The sequence below is a fragment of the Helianthus annuus genome, chromosome 2 (genome assembly GCF_002127325.2).
Source record: "Helianthus annuus cultivar XRQ/B chromosome 2, HanXRQr2.0-SUNRISE, whole genome shotgun sequence".
Taxonomy (NCBI): domain Eukaryota; kingdom Viridiplantae; phylum Streptophyta; class Magnoliopsida; order Asterales; family Asteraceae; genus Helianthus; species Helianthus annuus.
In genome coordinates, this window is record NC_035434.2 from 166,465,196 (window position 1) to 166,484,607 (window position 19,412).

Below are 19,412 nucleotides of genomic sequence, written 5' to 3' on the forward strand. Positions count from 1 at the left end.
TCACATACATACATAGATACGTACATACGTACATACGTACATACGTACATATGTACATACATACATACATACATACGTACATACATACGCGTTTCATACTTGAAAACATGATTAAAAACATAAGTACAGCTTATTATGAGCAAGATGTAATAGTCTTGTTACATGGAGTCCTAATATCCATTGTATCTGATCGAGACAGTCATTTCACTTCTTATTTCTGGGAAAGTTTTCAAAAAGCCATGGAAACTCGACTAAATCTGAGTACAACTTGTTATGAGCAAGATGAAAGAACAATACAAACATATGAATATATGCTAAGTGCATGTGTGATAGATATCGGTGAAAGTGGGATGATCACTTACCACTTATAAGAATTATCCAATAAACAAATAGTTACCATACCAGTATTAATGTTGCCCCATTTGAAGCACTTTATGGATGACAGTACCATCCATTATGTTAGGCAGAAATAGGAGAAAAGCAACTATCAGGCCATGAGATCGGCAAACCGTTAGAATTTCAAATCGAGAAAGAATGCCACTAAAACTCTCTTCGTAGAATGGAATAGTCTGATTTGACAAGAAAGGAAAATCAAGTCTAAGGTTTGTTGGACTATTTAAGATCATTAAACGAATTGAACCAGTAGCCTATGAGCTAAAGTTACCTAACGTATACAACTTAAGGAAATACTAAACTAATGAATCATTAATCATATCTCTTCAAGATGTAGAGGTAAAGTTCATTAAAAGACCTTTATAGGTCCAAGATAAAAAGAAATTAAGAATCTCAAAGCATAAGAGATTAGTTCAGGTCAAAGCGTAGTGGAATTCAAAACATGGACCCGAATATACTTGGGAATTGGAATGGAAGATAAGATGGGAATACCCATACTTGTTTTAGTGAATCTCGAGGATGAGATTTAAAACAAGGTGGGGAGGATGTAACAACCCTAAAAATATCCTGAGTAAACCCGTAATCAAAAGCCCAAGTGTGTGCGACGTAACTTATAATAATAAATCAGAAAATTTAGCGGTTAAGAGAACTTGGCAGTTGATGAACCAACCTGCACAAAAATACCCCTACTAAACTCATAAATAAAAAATGAACCATTTAGGATCAAGACCTTAGCATACGCGATAAGAACCGACACAAAAATCGAGAAAACACCCAATTGGACGAAAAAGGTGGTTAAGTACACATGTCATGTCAAGGCTCCACATGTCAGACCTATGCTGGTGACATAGCAGGCCTAGGCCAGGCCGACCGCCCAGGCGCCACGTGGGAGATACCCTGTCTCCTCCCCTGACGCGCGGGAGAGTTCAACCTAGGCTATATAAGGGCCAGGTCTGAGACAGATTCATTTACTCATTTTCTATTTCTGAAATTGATCTTTATATCCCTCGTTACTCTGTTTCTCTATATCCGCGTGTATTAAACCCTAATCACTGAAATGACCCTTTCCGATTGATTGATAAACCAACCAACGAATGCCAAAGTGCTACCTGAATAAGGCTATACTTTGTTAACTTACGTTAAGGTTTTGATCTCGTGATTATTGTTAAAGTTTAAGTTGGGTTTATAGACTAATACTGATTACATTCTGTGAAATTAGGGGTTAGAATTAGAACGCTTAAAACTATAAATTCACTGATAAAGTAGATGATTAATTATCAAAAGACTCGGAACTATAAACTTACTATTAATCAAGAGGCTTAGTATCACAAAGCTTAGAATCAGGAGGCCTGTTAAATTAGAACTATAGATTTACAAGGTGAGACATTCTCTTTTCTTCACATTATGTGATACTTCAATGTTTTCTAGTTATAGTTACAATGATTAAGTTTTTGTATTCTTAAATTACTAACGATATGTGGCGTTTTGTATATACTATTTGATAAGCTTTGTTATTGGACATCGGGTTAGCCAATAGTGATATGACCACAGTCACTGAAATGGGCGTGTGACAAGTACTGATTGAGTAGTTGAAAGATATAAACAATTGTAAAAAGCCTTAATGTTGTAAATATAAATATGTGTCATTTTATGCAAATGAATGATCTCACCAGTATTTCCTGCTGATAAAATGTTTTTAAACATGTTTCAGGTGATTAGAGTAGATCTGGATAAGAGTTGTGATACGGTACCAAAAGGCTTAAAAAAGTGTCTTATTTTATCGAATAAAGGAACTTTGTTTTATATTTTCGGGTCTATCCATATTAAAAACTTTCTTTGTAAAACATGGGTTTTATTCCCATTTGTTATAAATAAAATTCCGTTGTTTCTAAACTCTGATATTTTTTCTAACTCACGTTCCAAATAAAATTTCCGCTGCAATATTTTCAAAAATAACCACCGATACCACTTGACTGTTCACTGCTCCCGTCCAGTGTATAGTCAGGGGTTGTGACAGACCTGTTGAGTCATCTTCAGAATTGATCAGAATGGTCAAATTTTCCTTCATTTACAAAAAGTTTCTTAACACAAACAACTTATGTGAAACTATTGTTGTGCTAAACAGCTAATTAATTGGTGAAACAACTAGTGTGAAACTACTATTACGTAATCTTTTATAAAATCTTTCACTTTAGATTCCATTTTTATTTTGGGTGGTACTAAAAGTAAGTGATTTTTGGGTGGTGCTCCTTTCTTGCAATTGTCGCCGACAAGAATTAGATGTGCTTTTCCATCTTTCTTTTCTTTCTTGGCACATATGGTCCATTATTATTAATTATTATTGTTGTTGTTGCTTTTGAAAGGCAAATTATCTATATCAATTTATCCCATCTCTTATTGGAGGTTTGGTTCCACTAACATCAGATGATCATTCATTATAACAGGGTTTACACTGACACATAGAGTGACACGACATTCAACTAGATAAATCTCACAAAAACTACCAAGCTAATTGAGTGCCCACACACAAAGTGCAATATTGGGTGAGATTTGAACCCAAGCTTTAGGGGTAAAACCAGAATGCCTCAACCATATTACCATGACATCAACATCATCATCATCATCATCATCATCATCATCATCATCATCATCATCATCATCATCATCATCATCATCATCATCATCATCATCATCATCATCATCATCATCATCATCATCATCATCAATAAGCAACAAAAATATGTAATACAACTTGTGCTTTGACAATTTTTCAAAAAAAACTTGGTTTTTTTCTTTTAATCCAAAGGTTTTTACCTTTTACAATTAACCCTACATAATTTGTTTTTTTAACTTTAACCCAAAACTTAACTTTTGTCACTTATACTTTTTATCTTTCGCAATTTTCGTTTTACGAATAGTTCTAAATTTTTCGAGTTAATACGACGCAATGCACGACTGTGGTTCAACTTTTTTAAGTTTTGTTTCAAATTTTGCAAGTTAACACGACGCAACGTGCATGTGTGGTTCAACGTTTTTACCTCTATTTTTCCATGTTTGACAGGTTCATCGCAACACGCAGATCCTAGGTCGAGTCAGTGTTGGTGGTCGATGACAGTTGTGTGCCATTAGTACTATTTGACACCGTTTTACGCCCCGTCGCAACGCGGGGTGTGCTTTGGGGGTTTCTCAAAGAAAATTGGTTATGAATATGGTTGTTGTAACATTGGCTTTGAGTGTTTTCCAAAAAGAATTAATTTTTTTTACATTTCACCTAAAAATATTTCATAAATTACTTTTAACCCAAAACTATTTGTTTTTTTTACTTTTAACCCAAAACTTTTTATCTTTTGCAATCTATCCTCACAACCTTTTTTACTTTCAACTTTGGTCCTTTATAGTTTTCATTTCCGCAAATTTTTCGCTTTATGCTTGGTTCTAAATTTTGTGACTTAACAGATCGCAACGTGCGTCTTTGATTTAATGTTTTCACATTTCGTTCTAAATTTTGCGAGTTAACACGACGCAACGTGCGTGTGTGGGTGAACGTTTTTACATCGTCTATTTTTTCCCGTTTGACAGGTTTAACATAACGTGTTGTTCCTATATCGGCTTAGTTATAACTAAAGAATCCCCTGCGGCGGGTCGCAATTCTAGTTATTATTATTTAACATCAAATCATTGTGCTTCTGAACAATAAACTCTATCAAGAAAAACCTCCATCGGACTATGTACTTTTTCTTGACAGAACTGAATCGAATATTACACCTTCCATTTGTGCTTCATTAATCAATCGTACGTCAATTCGTTGGTAACATGTTATAAACAAAATAGTATATAGCCGTATAACACTCATAAAGGATTTAGCGTTTGCATAAGTTTGTTTGTATGTGTGCGTGTGTTTATTTACGGATACATGTTACAACCCAAATAATGTTTAAAGCGTAAAAGGGTCAAGTATTACTTCACGGTTTGCGAAGTAATTCCACAAAAAGCGAGTAAGCGGGTTTTAAGGATGGAACACCAAAGTTACCCAAAAAAGGTAAACAAAGATGTATGAGTTCATGGATTTGGAGATTGGAAAGTATATGGAATTTAGTAATATGAAAATACATAAAACATATCTTATTTGGACACTATTATGTATGTTTTTTTCATGATCTAGCCAGAAACTATTGCATACTATTTTGTTATAACGATCTAACCATAAACTATTGCATACTATTTTGTTATAACGATCTGACCAGAAACTATTGTTTGAGCTCAAAGTGAAACAAAGGTTCTGGGAAACAACTTATGTTGTGGGAAACAACTTATGTTGTGTGAAACAACTAATCAATGTAACTTATCTAGAAACTGTTGTTGTGCTAAACAGCTAACTAATCGGTGAAAAAACTAGTAATCTTTGTTGGTGCACTTGTGTCTGTACTTTGTCTGTATTCGGTCTTATGTAACGATGTCCTGATTTGTGTTGTAAGTTGACCAAGTCAACCATCCTCCGGTTTGACTTGGACAACAGATTGTATGTTGAGAGATGTTCTGATCGAAGGATGATGTAGAGATCGAAGGATAATTTGGATCCTTCGATCTCATCGAAAGATATGCTTCGAACGATAGACCTCGAAAGACTATCCTTCGAGGTCCTTGCTTATCCTTCGAAAGCATTGTATCCGAAAGATGATCCTTCGGCCCATCTTTCGGATCCTTCGAGCAGACCTGCTGAGCTGGGTATATATACCCATGCATGTGTTGTGTGAGAGTTAGTTCTGCCATTTGCACACCCGAGAGATAGAGAGCATTGAGAGCATTCTGTCCAGAACTCACACACACACTTTGAGAGTTTATAGAACACTTCTGTAAACATTGAGCTTGTATCCGAACCCTCATTGCATTAATACAAGTTGTGTTAATCGGTGAACTCGTGTGTTTGTTTCTCTACTTGCTACTAACTCGGTTTGCTTGCTAGCTTGGATTCCGCACTTGCTAGTAGGTTTGTATAACAAGGTTTAGGTTCGTACTCCTCCGCGAAAAGGGACCTACAAGTGGTATCAGAGCTAAGGCTCTTAACCTTGTTTAAAACCGGGTTTTTACAAGTTTTGGTGTGTTGAAACACTTGGTTTTTGCACCTGTTTTTACTTGTTTTCTTGCATTTTCTTTGAGTAAAAACGTGTCTAAACTAACCGGGAGTGTTTAAAGTGGGTTGGGTAACTTGAAAACTTGTTTTTGAGTGATTTGGTGAATTCCGGCAATATTCCGGTTAAGGTTCCGGTCACCGGTTTCTGGGTTAAGTTTTCCTTTTTGGGCAAATTATCTTTCAAAATCGTGGTTGGTGGGAAAGTTGTCAGCCTGCCATACCATTCTGCCGAAAGTTGACTTACCTACCCATCACCTTTTCACCAACCCGTCACATCTGTGTCAGTTGTGTCAGAGCCTCTCGAAAGATATCTTTCGACATCGAAAGATCATCCTTCGATATCTTTCGATCAAGGAGGGCTCGAAAGATTTATATCCTTCGACCCATCCTTCGAAGTCTGAAACATATCCTTCGACAGAGGAATCTTTTCGAAAGACTAGTGTCCGAAAGATTAGGATCCTTCGTATTGGTGAATCTTTCGAGATCTTTTGTTCGAAAGATAAGGATTTGGCTCGAAAGATAAGGATCTTTCAAAGGGAATCTTTCGAGTTCTTGAATCTTTCGAAATCATTGTTCGAGAGTCAACAGTAATCTTTCGAGTACTGTTGATCCTTCGAACAAGGTTATATCTTTCGATTGAGGTTTGTTTATTGTTAACAAGTTTCTGTGATTTCAGATCTGTCGACCAGGATCCTTCGGTTGTGTTATCTTTCGGATCATTCTTACTTAGCATTTATTTTGCTTATCTATCATGAATCCTAGTTGGTGGGGAAGTCCGGCTCCAGACAGTGGAAAATACATGAATACTAGTCAATCTCCATCATGGGCCGAATCTCCGGTATCTACATCCTCACAAACAAATGCCACTCCAGCTGGTCAATGGGCGTTTGTTTCAAATCAAACTCCGAGTATTCAAAGTCTTCTTCTAAGCGAAAGTGAAACCGGAAGTTTGAACAGGCCTCCAAAGTTGATGCATCTTCATGAATATCCAGGATGGGTTGATCGTTTCCATACATACATTCTTGGTCAAAATACAGAGTTGTGGTTACGGTTCATTACGGAATTCGATCAAACTATCGAGGTTGCTGCTTCTTCGACAGCTACATTTGCCGATCTTCCTGATGATCAAAAGAAGACGTATGACTTAGAAAAGAAAGCATACGCTATTCTTACTCAAGCACTGAGCAAGGATATTTATCATCAGTTCGTCAGTTTCAAGACTACGAAGAAGCTGTGGGATGCCTTGAAGACAAGAGGAGTAGGTAATGAAGCCACACGTCAACTACGACGAGATCTACTGAAGAAAGAATTCGATGGCTTCACATGTATGGATAAGGAGTCCTTGGGAGATATGACAAGCCGTTTCTATCACCTGCTTACTGAGCTGACAAACTTTGAAGTCACAACGACTCCAACAGAGGTGGTAAAGAAGTTTGCCGATGCATTGCCTCCTCAATGGAATAACTTCCTGGAAATCTTGAAGTACAACGGAACGTTGAGAACTACAAATATCAACGATTTCGTGCAGCTTCTGGAGAACAAGGATCAGGAAGAAACGTTAAAGGCAAAGAGAGTTGCAGTGCCACAGAATCCAGAGATGTATTATGGCACCTCCACTTCTTCATCAGCAAAAGCCGGTTCACATGCTCCACTTCAAACGGCATTTGTCACAAGCACGGATATGTACGGCAATCCAGTGCAAGTTCCTGTAAAGCCGCCTCCAACCACAGATTTGTATGGAAATCCAATACAACCACCTCCTCCTCCTCCTGTTCAACAACCACAATATGCCTGTTATGGAGGAACATCATCTGCTGCAGGTCAACAATCAAAGCCAAATACAGTACAGCTTGACACTTCAAGTTTCTCTAAAATCAGTGTAGAAGTAGCTAAGGAACACATGGAGCTGCTTAACACTGTAGTGAGCGCGTACTGTGGGTTGATAGAAGGTCAGATTGGAAATATTAATCTGACACAAGAAGATTACAGGCAGATTGATAAGGAAGAGATGGACTTGATGGATATCAAGTGGGCCTTTGCGAGTGCTGTGAGAAGAGCAAAGGATTGGATGGAAAGTACTGGAAGAACCAGCTTGGAGAGTAAGCGAGACACCAAGTATGGGTTCGATAAGCAAGCTGTTAAGTGCTTCAACTGTGGTGAACGGGGCCACTTTAAACGGGAATGTACAAAGCCAGCCCAGCACGGGAATCAAAACCCCTTCAGGAACCAAGGCAACCAGCAGAACAGAAACAATGATCGTACATTGGTGCCTGTCAACAACCAAACAAACCGAGCACTTGCAGTTCAGGTGGATGAAGGTTGTGACTGGTCAATCCAGTTGGGTGGTGATGCTCCTGATGGAACAGCATGTTTTGCTCAGATTGTGAAGGAGCTGGTTCACACCAATGGTGGAGAATCTTCTGCCAGTGGTGATGAATCGTCTGAAGATGAAGACTCCTCTGGATACAGCAGGAGTGTTGATGAAGAATCATCCAACTCTGGTGATGATCATGTGGGTGAGACATCTAATGTTTCGGATGATATTGACATTGATGAACTCTTGGGGGAAGCTGTAGCAGAAACTCAAAGAAGATCTATTCTGGTGGATCAAGCTGCTTACTCTTCGTCTTCTCTCCATTCAGCCTTTATGGCTAATGTCGACGGTTCATCAAGTCAGGTATGTGTCGATGAACCCACTGCTGTTAATTGTGATGAATGTGCTAGGTTGCATGCTAGATGTGCTGATCTTGAGAAAAGTATGTCTGAGTTGCAAGGCAAACATGATGCTTTACAAGCTAGTTTGTTTGACTTGCAAGACAAACATACTACTGTGAATGAGAATTTGAGTGACTTGCAAAGTAAGCATGACGCTTTGCAAGAAAAATATGATGTGACCTTTCTCCACAATCAGAAGTTGACTGTGGATCTCTCTAAATGCACAGAAGCCAACATGTTTTATGAAAATCATGAAAAAGAATTTAAGTCAGTAATTGAAACATTAAAGAAGGATAAAACTGAACTGACTAAAATGGTTTCAAGAAAACAAACTGATATTAATTTGTATATATCTCGCCTTGAGAGTATGCAAAAAGAGATGGCTTGTGTGAAAACCGAAAGTGATGCGATCCAACTCAAGCTAGACAGTTATTTGAGTTCTAGCTATGTGTTAGATCACATCATTGACGTTCAGAAGGAAAAGAGAGATGTCACATGTATAGGCTACAAGAAGTGTCCACCACCAGTGAGACATAATTATGACGCCATGCCTGATGAAGAGGACAGAGTTTTCTTTGAACCTTCTGTGCCTCTGGATGTTAAGGAGTTTGCTGCAGGGCTCGGATACCAAAAGGAAGTATCCTCAGATTCAGATGTGTCAGCAGATACATTTGTGAGTGCTGAACAGAATCAAGATCCGACAGTTGTGATTGAGGATGCTGATTCGTCTGATGATGAATCTGATGATACTGTCCCAGCAAAGTCTGATGCGGTAGTCAAAAATGAGGACATACCTCTTGAGAATCACATTCTATGTGATCCCACTGTCAAACCCGCTAAGACTGTTGCAACTGAGTCCTCATCTGCAGGAGAGCCGGAGAGTGTGAATTTGCTGTACACTCTAGTTGGTGATGATAAAATTTACTCAGACAAAGATTTTCCCATTAAGAATGTTAATCAATCCTTAATCTGCAAAGTCTTTGAGAATTCGACAAGTAAGTTCTTGGGAAAGGCAGGACCTAAAGTTACAGTCACCCAGTGTCCTCCAATCCCAAAGGCTGAAGTTCGAAAGCAATTTGGCAACAAGAAATTGCCAACAGTGCCAACACAGCAAAATCACACCAAACCCAAAGGTAAAGCACCGGCTCCAGTGCAAAAGAAGCCGAACCAAAAGAAGAAGAAGAATGTTAACTTTGTGAAATCGACGGGAACAGACAAAATTGAGAAGTTTGAAAATCAATCTAACTTAGATTTTGTCAAGAAAGCTTTTGTCGAGAAAAGAAATGAACCAAGTAGTTCAAAACCTAGTACCTCGGGTTCACAAAGTTCAACATCATCGGCTAGACGATCACATGATTCTTCGGGGTTTGTAGAACGAAGATCATGTTTTGAGTGTGGAACCATTGGGCACATTATTAGAAACTGCCCATATCTTCATAAGCAGAAAGGAAAGGTTGATGATCCCCGTGGTAAGACTGACCGTAAGCCATCTGTTTCCACAAAACAAGATCCCCGACTTGTAAAAGAAAGGGAAAAGAAACAGAAACGGCAACAGGTCAAGAAAATTGAAAAAGCGATTAAAACCGATGTGGTTCATAAACAATCTGTTGTTGTAAAACCAGAAAATTCTAAAACTTCAAATCATCAAGAAGTTAAAATTTTAAAGAAAAACACTGGTGAAACCAAACAGACTTGGAAACCAAAAACGGTTGTTGAATCAGGGGGACCATCACAATTCACCAACCATCAAAGACAAGAAGTTATTGTCATTGATGAAAATGGAAGACCCAAGACCACAATGGCTTGGGTCCCCATCTCCAACTAATTCATTTGAGTTCATGTGCAGGGTGCTTCAGGAGGAACTATCAGTAGTCATTGGATTGTTGATAGTGGGGCATCCAGGCACATGACAGGCGACATGAAGCTTCTCTACGACGTTAAATCTATTAGAGGAGGTTATGTTGCTTTTGCTGGAGATAAAGGTGGATATATAACGGGTGAAGGAATGATATCTAACGGGATTGTCAGCTTTGACAAGATCAATTTTGTGCAACAACTTGATCACAATCTTCTTAGTGTTTCTCAAATTTGTGACAAGAAATTTTCAGTACACTTTGATGCTAATGGATGTTATGTGCTGAAACCCGGCTTCAAAATTCCAAAAGAATGGATTCTCTTGTCGGCTCCAAGGATAAATGATTTGTACGTCCTTGACATGAGCCAGGCTATTACTACGTCTGCACAAGCAACTTGTTTCGTTTCCAAAGCCACAGAAAAAGACACTATCTCTTGGCACAGACGAATGGGTCACATTCACTTACGTAAAATGAATCATTTGGTTTCAAATGAATTGGTGAATGGTGTTCCCCTCAAAAATTTCCATCTTCAAGACATCTGTGTTTCGTGCCAGAAAGGAAAGCAAACAAAGAAGAAGCACCCTACAAAGAAGATCAACACAGTGGCAGTTCCTCTTGAACGTTTGCACATGGATTTGTTCGGTCCTGTCAAGCACAAGAGTATTCGAGGTGATCAATACTGCCTCGTGGTTACTGATGATTATTCAAGATTTTCTTGGGTTGCGTTCATGGCACACAAGAGTGAAACCTTTGGTATTATCAAAAACTTAATCATTCAGATTGAGAATTTGTATAAGTTGAAGGTTAGGCGGATACGTAGCGACAATGGTACTGAATTTAAGAATCATTCCATGATGGAGTTCTGCACTTCAAAAGGTATTCTTCATGAGTTTAGTGCAGCTTATACTCCTCAACAGAATGGTGTCGCTGAACGTAAGAACCGCACATTGATCGAGACTGCTAGGACAATGTTGGTAGAGTCACAGTTGCCTATTCCATTCTGGACTGAAGCTGTGGCCTCTGCATGTTACACATTGAACAGAGTCCTTACAGTCAAAAGACACAACAAGACCTGCTTTGAGCTTCTTCAAAAACGGAAACCAGATTTGTCCTATCTCGAACCGTTTGGAGCTCCATGCACAATCATCGATCCTAATGGAAAGTTTGGGGCAAGAGCAATTGATGGATACTTTCTTGGGTATGCCACCCCTAACTTACGAGTCTGGAATCTAGAGACTAAAAGGGTCGAGGAATGGTCTGAGGTCAGAGTACAAAGGCACACCTTGCCAGTCAAAAATCCGGGTCAACCTTGGATGTTTGAGTACGATGACTTCTTCAATTCGATCAATGTTGAAGCCGTTGAAGAAAATGCTGCGGCTAGGATGTTTTTCGAGAGTGACAATGCAACAGTTTCACCGGTGGTTCGTCCAATTCTTGTGAATCAAGAACCATCCTCTTCGGTGAACAACAATACTCTCAACAATGAGGATTTTCATGATGCTGACGAATTGAACGAATCTTCAGAGGATGATGAATTTCTAGATGCAGATCAAGAAGCTCCTACAACAGCAGTTCATGGTACTTCAGAGGGTACTCCTCCAGTGGAAACACATAGAACAGCTGAGACTACTGCATCATCCTCTTCGTCAATTCCGGGTCTTGAATTGGTTGTTGATCTTAATCTTAACAACCTGGGTATAAATGTTCCAGTTCCAGACAATCCAGAAACAAGGATTCATAATACCCATCCTCAACAAAACATCATTGGAAATGTGCAAAGTGGCGTACAAACAAGAAACATGTTGCGAAACAACAACAATGCAGGCTTGTATGCAGCTATTCGAGAATCCGGGCAACAAAACGACTGGTCCTTCGCGTGTTATGTCTCACAAGAAGAACCAAGAACGTGGAAAGAAGCCTTGAAAGATAATGCTTGGGTTGAAGCAATGCAGGAAGAACTGCAACAATTCCAGAAGCTGGGTGTCTGGAAACTAGTAGAGAAACCTGCTGGATACAAGAAGATTGGTACCCGTTGGGTTTTCAAATGCAAAAAGGATGACCGCGGAGTTGTTATCCGAAACAAAGCTCGGTTAGTCGTTCAAGGTTTTCGTCAGATTGAAGGGATCGACTACAACGAAGTCTATGCACCAGTGGCACGTCTCGAAGCAATTCGAATCTTTCTAGCCTATGCGTCCTTCAAAGGATTCAAGGTTTATCAGATGGACGTGAAAAGTGCATTTTTACATGGTGTGGTTGAAGAAGAGGTGTACGTCGAACAGCCTCCAGGTTTTGAAGATCCTATCCATCCCGATCGGGTTTGGTTGCTCAACAAAGCTCTTTATGGTCTTCATCAAGCACCACGAGCTTGGTATGCAACCTTATCTCACTATCTGCTGGAGAACGGTTTTCGCAGAGGTCTTATCGACTGTACTCTTTTCATCAAAGAACAAGATGGAGATCTTCTTCTGGTACAGGTATACGTTGATGACATTATTTTTGGTTCTACTAATGATGTCTTGTGTAGGGAATTCGAGCGCATTATGCAGGATAAATTCGAGATGAGTGCTATGGGGGAAATGACCTTCTTCTTGGGCCTACAAGTACAACAAACGGAGTCTGGGATATTCATCCATCAGACTAAATATGTTGGTGACATCTTGAGCCGGTTCCAGATGTCTGATGCAACGCCCATTGGTACCCCATTGCCAACTAATCACGGAATTACTCCAGATCTGAAGGGAGAAGCTGTTAGTCCCTCAAACTATCGCGCTATGATCGGATCTCTCATGTACCTCACAGCATCAAGGCCAGACATAATGTACCCGACGTGCCTGCTTGCCAGATATCAAGTTAACCCGAAGGCCTCACATCTTACTGCTGTCAAAAGGATTTTTCGTTATTTGAAGACGTACCCCGACACTGGTCTGTGGTACCCTAGGGATAATAACTTTGAATTGGTAGCATTCAGTGATTCTGATTTTGGCGGATGTAAAATCGACGGCAAGTCCACAACGGCTGGATGTCAGTTTTTAGGAAATCGTCTAGTCACATGGCAGTGCAAGAAGCAGACGTGTGTAGCTACATCAACATGCGAAGCTGAATACATTGCTGCCTCAAGTTGTTGCTCCCAAGTTCTTTGGATCCAACAACAAATGCGGGACTACGGTTTTGAATTCCTAACTACTCCTATTTACGTTGATAATTCTGCTGCTTTAGATATCACTAGAAATCCTGTGCAGCATTCAAAGACCAAACACATCGAAATCAAATATCACTTCATACGTGATTGCTTTGAGAAAAGGCTAATCGATGTTGTTAAGGTCCACACCGATGACCAACGTGCCGACTTATTTACCAAAGCTTTTGACAAATCAAGATTTGACTTTTTATTATTGGTAAACGGCATTAAGGTCAAGCAAGAGTAAAACCAACATCGGAAAATCATTTTTGTAAATACCTTTGTGTTTTTAAATTTATCTTAGTTTGTTGATTTTAGGGGGAGTATATCCAAAAATCGGAAAATCCAAAAACATCGAAAAATTCAAAAACACAAAAACAATAGAAAAACAAAAATGAGTTTCCTGGCGAGCAAAAGAGAAAATGATAGTACATCAGTGGTCTATCCAAACCTCTTTAAATCTTAAATAAAAAACGATAAGCAGCTCTATATAAGATGTATCGGTAGGCTCACAATCATTTTAAAGTGTGCAGGGTGATATAAATCTTAATCGACTGAAGATCAGGTGGGAACCATTCATTGGCATATGGTCTTAGTACCGAAATTTCGTTTGATAGATTGCCGAGGTTCTGAGATATTCGGTCTTTATGCTGCTTATCATCTGGGTATCATGGTTGTATCTTTTACCGAAAAATAACGGGGACGCAAGTCTAGATCTTCCATGATACTATACATACGTGTACATATTGCATACTGCATTCGACCTCAATAAGTGATAAACAATCACATGTCCAAATCAAATAAGTGATAAAATATCACATTTTTCCGGGTGTCAAGTTCGTCTCTCTGCTGTACGGAAGTACTGACCTGTTCACGGACTTGCACCTGTGCCCTCATGCATACGAAAATCAAGTTCCTCATCAATAAGTGATTATATCACAAAGGGCTTGTTTTCGAATCAAAATAAGTGAGTATCTCACAATTTATACGGTCAAACAGATGATAATCGGTATACTCACCGGTAAGATGAACTCTCGTGCATACCTTGATACGGGAATGTGTCGTGATGTGGATGAACACCGGTCGGTAAGTATAAATCATACATTAACGTATCCTCTAAACATGATTACATCTGATAAGTTGAGCTTAAGTGGACAACAATACCGATAATTGTTATAGGATGCTTATCTTAATGTTAACTAACTGAACAACAAGAGTGTTTTGGCATGACCGTACACTGATATGATTCTCTTACCCTCGAAACTCGCAAAAAGAATGTTTGTATATATTTATTTACTGCTTAACCTTTATTAGTTCTTTTAAACAGTTTCATCGTTTGGTGCATATCAGCACGACATTAGCGGTGATGTCGTTTGATAACACTCAAAGGATTTTAAATTGTTGTCTTTTAATTTCAAAAATACCAAAAAGATTTTAGGCTTGTTTTAATATAAATTTTATAAAAGCCAAAAAGATTTTATTTCTGCTTTATTTTCGATCGAACGATGTTGGAGCTCAAGTCTTCGTTACCTGAAACCTGACTGAAAACCGAACTGACTAAATCTTCATAAACGGTCAAAATTTGCAGATTTTGAAAGTTAGAATTTAAAATTGATAAATTTATTAAACTTTCAAACTGTCGGACGGTGTTTGATTTTGACATGGTCACTCGTGTGTCATTTGTTTATACTATTCCAAGCAGTTGTTCTCATTACGCGTTTAGATTTCTTGCATGTGCAGATTCTAAAGGCTAGGAGAACATGGTCGATGACAAGCCTTGGAATGAAGACACGACGAGAAGGCGCTCAAAAGATGAAGATGATCGAGTTGCCGCTGGCCATCATCAACACCACAAGGATCTCACTTCATAAAGATAAAGTCTTTTCACGAGCATAACTCAAGGGGGAGCTTATGTTAAGGGGGAGTTTGTCAACACACTTCCTACATGATACGGGTAGTTTGTTGATACACTTTCTACTTTCAAGACGTGAAGACTTTGAAGATCCTCCGACATTGAAGACATGATAGGACATCAGAGTTTTGAAAACCTGAAGACCAAAGACCGTCGAAGTTCAAGACGAGTCTACACTTTTAGAAGAACAAGACAAAGCTTAGAGATCAAAGACAAAGCTACAGCCAAGGGGGAGTTTGTTGGTGCACTTGTGTCTGTACTTTGTCTGTATTCGGTCTTATGTAACGATGTCCTGATTTGTGTTGTAAGTTGACCAAGTCAACCATCCTCCGGTTTGACTTGGACAACAGATTGTATGTTGAGAGATGTTCTGATCGAAGGATGATGTAGAGATCGAAGGATAATTTGGATCCTTCGATCTCATCGAAAGATATGCTTCGAACGATAGACCTCGAAAGACTATCCTTCGAGGTCCTTGCTTATCCTTCGAAAGCATTGTATCCGAAAGATGATCCTTCGGCCCATCTTTCGGATCCTTCGAGCAGACCTGCTGAGCTGGGTATATATACCCATGCATGTGTTGTGTGAGAGTTAGTTCTGCCATTTGCACACCCGAGAGATAGAGAGCATTGAGAGCATTCTGTCCAGAACTCACACACACACTTTGAGAGTTTATAGAACACTTCTGTAAACATTGAGCTTGTATCCGAACCCTCATTGCATTAATACAAGTTGTGTTAATCGGTGAACTCGTGTGTTTGTTTCTCTACTTGCTACTAACTCGGTTTGCTTGCTAGCTTGGATTCCGCACTTGCTAGTAGGTTTGTATAACAAGGTTTAGGTTCGTACTCCTCCGCGAAAAGGGACCTACAATCTTTCATAGAATCTTTTACTTCAGATTCCGTTTTTATTTTAGAAGCATTTGCCAAGGATAAAAGTTCAAAAGCGGATCGAGAGAGAGCGTTAGTGGGGGCACCAGCGGAGATAGAAGACACAATGGGAGAAAAGAGGAGAGATGGCAGGTTGCCAAATACAAAGGTGGGGAGTACACACAAAACAGTAGACCGCCACCTGCAAAGGAAACGACGTTAAGGTGTTGTACCCAAAAACCCCACGGCTGCACATTCCATGTCTCTTGATCCCTTTAATCTACGCGAAATTATTAATCAGGTGACAAATAAAAACAAACCCTTTGATCTAAACAACCCACCTTCTCTTGCAATGACTAACTCCAAAACTGCTTCTCCAAATGTGCCAAAAAAACAAAGAATCGCAAAATAAGGGGAAATTCCCCTCGATGAAGATGAAGGATGCGTTATGGATTCCAAAGCAGAGAATCAAACAGACAGTGGCAGTGTTATACCCTGACTTTTGCGGAAGTGTGATTATGTGTGACTTGCTTAATATCATTGCATTCAACCATAACAAACAACTATATGATAAAATACAAGATGTTCATCCATTACTTAAGTTTTAAAACATAACAACAACATTGTTTAGAAATCCAACACAAACTTCAAATCCAAATACAAACCATGTAACTTGTTTAGAGTTCCACAAGGACACGACAAAAGACATTAAATAAAACCAGGCTTTGGAAGATGTGTCTTGTCTAGGATAAGACACAATATCCAAACCCTAAGACACCGGATGACATCTTTTATTTCCAACATTACTTAAAACCTCCAAACGCCCGCCAGATCCACACTTAATTTCCTGAAATACATGTAGTTTGAAAACATCAACAAAAGTTGAGCGAGTTCATGTGTTTTGTATGTGTGCACGAATAAACCTTTGAAATCATTGTAAGTATGTATGTTTTGTAAACCCAGTATGAAAGTAAACAAGGAAAAACATATCGATCAATGGTTTGCAAGGCCATTAATATGTGTGACGTGATGCAGGAAGGCTCAAACCTAGCAGATTTTACATCGGGGTTCCGGTTGTAAGACATAGTCACCTCATGGGCCAAACCCTGGTCCACATGGGCGGGGCTCGCTACACCCAAATAGATCTATCACTCATGTCCCTCGGTCCTACAACGAGGATTAATGGTCTTAAGCGTTGTACCCACCACTCACATGATCTAGCAGTACCTTTCCTTAGCTAACCATACCATGTATAAATGTTTGTAATCAATTTGTAACATGTACTTCACCCCCGAAGTTATAAAACTGAAAACAGTTAAAAGAAAAGGGGGACATGAACTCACAGTCTGGCGTTCTTCGTAACCAACGGTAACTCAAAGCTTCTTCTGGTGTACACGACTACCTACAACGTACTATGATCTATTAGACGAACGGGTCGTGCCTTGACTTAGTATCAATTAGTGTCTTTGAGTTACGTTTCTTTGTGTCCTTAATATTATTCCAAATTGTATAATTATTTGTTAAAATACTAAATATTTTAACTTAAATTATATTTATTTCATTTTGGAATAATTGTTAAAAATAATATATTTTAACTTCCCACCTTTATGTATTTATACGTCAATATCCTTCCCAAGGATGGGTGTATTTGTATTCGTATTCTTATACTTGTATATTTTTGCCATGTATTGGTTTCGTATTGCGGAGTAATATCTTTAATAAAAATACATCAATATATATTTCCAAAATATATATATTTTAAGAAATACTGCTTAGAAAAATTATTTATAATTTTCCTTGGCAAAATATTTATAATTCTCACACGAGTCTCAAAAATAGTATATTTCCAAGTCTAACTTAGAAAATATATATAAACCCATTTTTCATCCAAAAATAACATATTTCGAGTTTATTTAAGGAAATACTTTTTATCCCAAAAATAATGTAATTCCTGATAATTCAAGAAAATATATTTTATTCCCAAAAATAATATATCTTCTAATAATTTCAAGAAAATATATATCTTTACTTGCCAAAAATAATATATTTTCTCCTTGTCAAAAATATGATATAATCTTGTAATAGTTGTAAAAATCATATTTTTGTTTTCTTGGTGTCCAAAATATTATTTACCAAAACTATACATATGAATAAAATTTCCAGAATATTTTGTAAGTTATATTCCTTTGTTTGGTTCCTCTCATATTTTGGGTATAATCTGTATATTCATATTCTTGGGATTTTGGTAATATTTTGGATTGTATTTTTGGTATTTTGATGAGTTATATTATTTCAAGTCCTAAAATAATATAACTAATACACATAATATACAAATAATCACACACATGTTGACTTCTAAATATATATTTCCTAAATACATATTTAGCCACTTTTATTTATAAAAACCAATCTCCAATATTTATAATTTTTGTAACAAAATTTATGGCAAACTTTATATGAAAATTCATGGTTAAAAATATACTTGTAAATATTTGTTTAAAAATATTTTTCTAAGTGTTCAATTTCTAGAAAAATTTTGTCATAGTTTCCCGCTAAAAATGGAGGTTTCCATGCCTTCAAGGCATATCATTTTCTTTTGTAAATCAACACAATTAATCTATACTTACCAATTTTGCCAAAATCAAGCATAACTACTACTTCATGAACTTAAAAATTTTCAAAAATTTGTAGTAACTTACTAGTGTGTTTAGTAAGCTTGGTTACCCTTTAAAGTGTGGTTGTTTCTTTAAAAACATCATTTTTGAAGAAGTTAGTTCTTTACAACTTATAATCACATTTTCTAAAAACGTTTCTTCTTGGATTTTTTTTCTTGTTAAATACATGATCCTACACTTGTTTAACCTCTAAAAACATGGTTGATTTCTTTGAGAACCAAGATTAAGTAAACTTTGTATTTTTAACTTGATTTCTTGAAAAAATCATCCTTGAAATCTTAGATCTACAAGACTTTACACTTACTTTAATCATCACTTAACAAGAAAACAATTTATTCTTTCAAGTTCATGACTTATGTGAGGATAATCTATGGATCTTTAATATTTACATCCTCTCATCTTGCTAGATTATGTTTTTAATCATCATCTAGCAAGATCATATGATGTTCTACATCATTAACATAAACAATCAATCATCAAGTAGCACAACAACACTAAAAAACATGATTTCTTTAAGATTTTAAGCTTATGTTCATGTTTCATGTTCTTGATTCTTAGTGTTCTTTTTGATTAACAACATGTATCATCTTTTAACCACTTAAATAAGATGTAAAATGAAGAGTATGATGTTCTTACTACTAGCTCAAGGCTAGGGATGATCAATGGAAGAAATAAAGTGGATA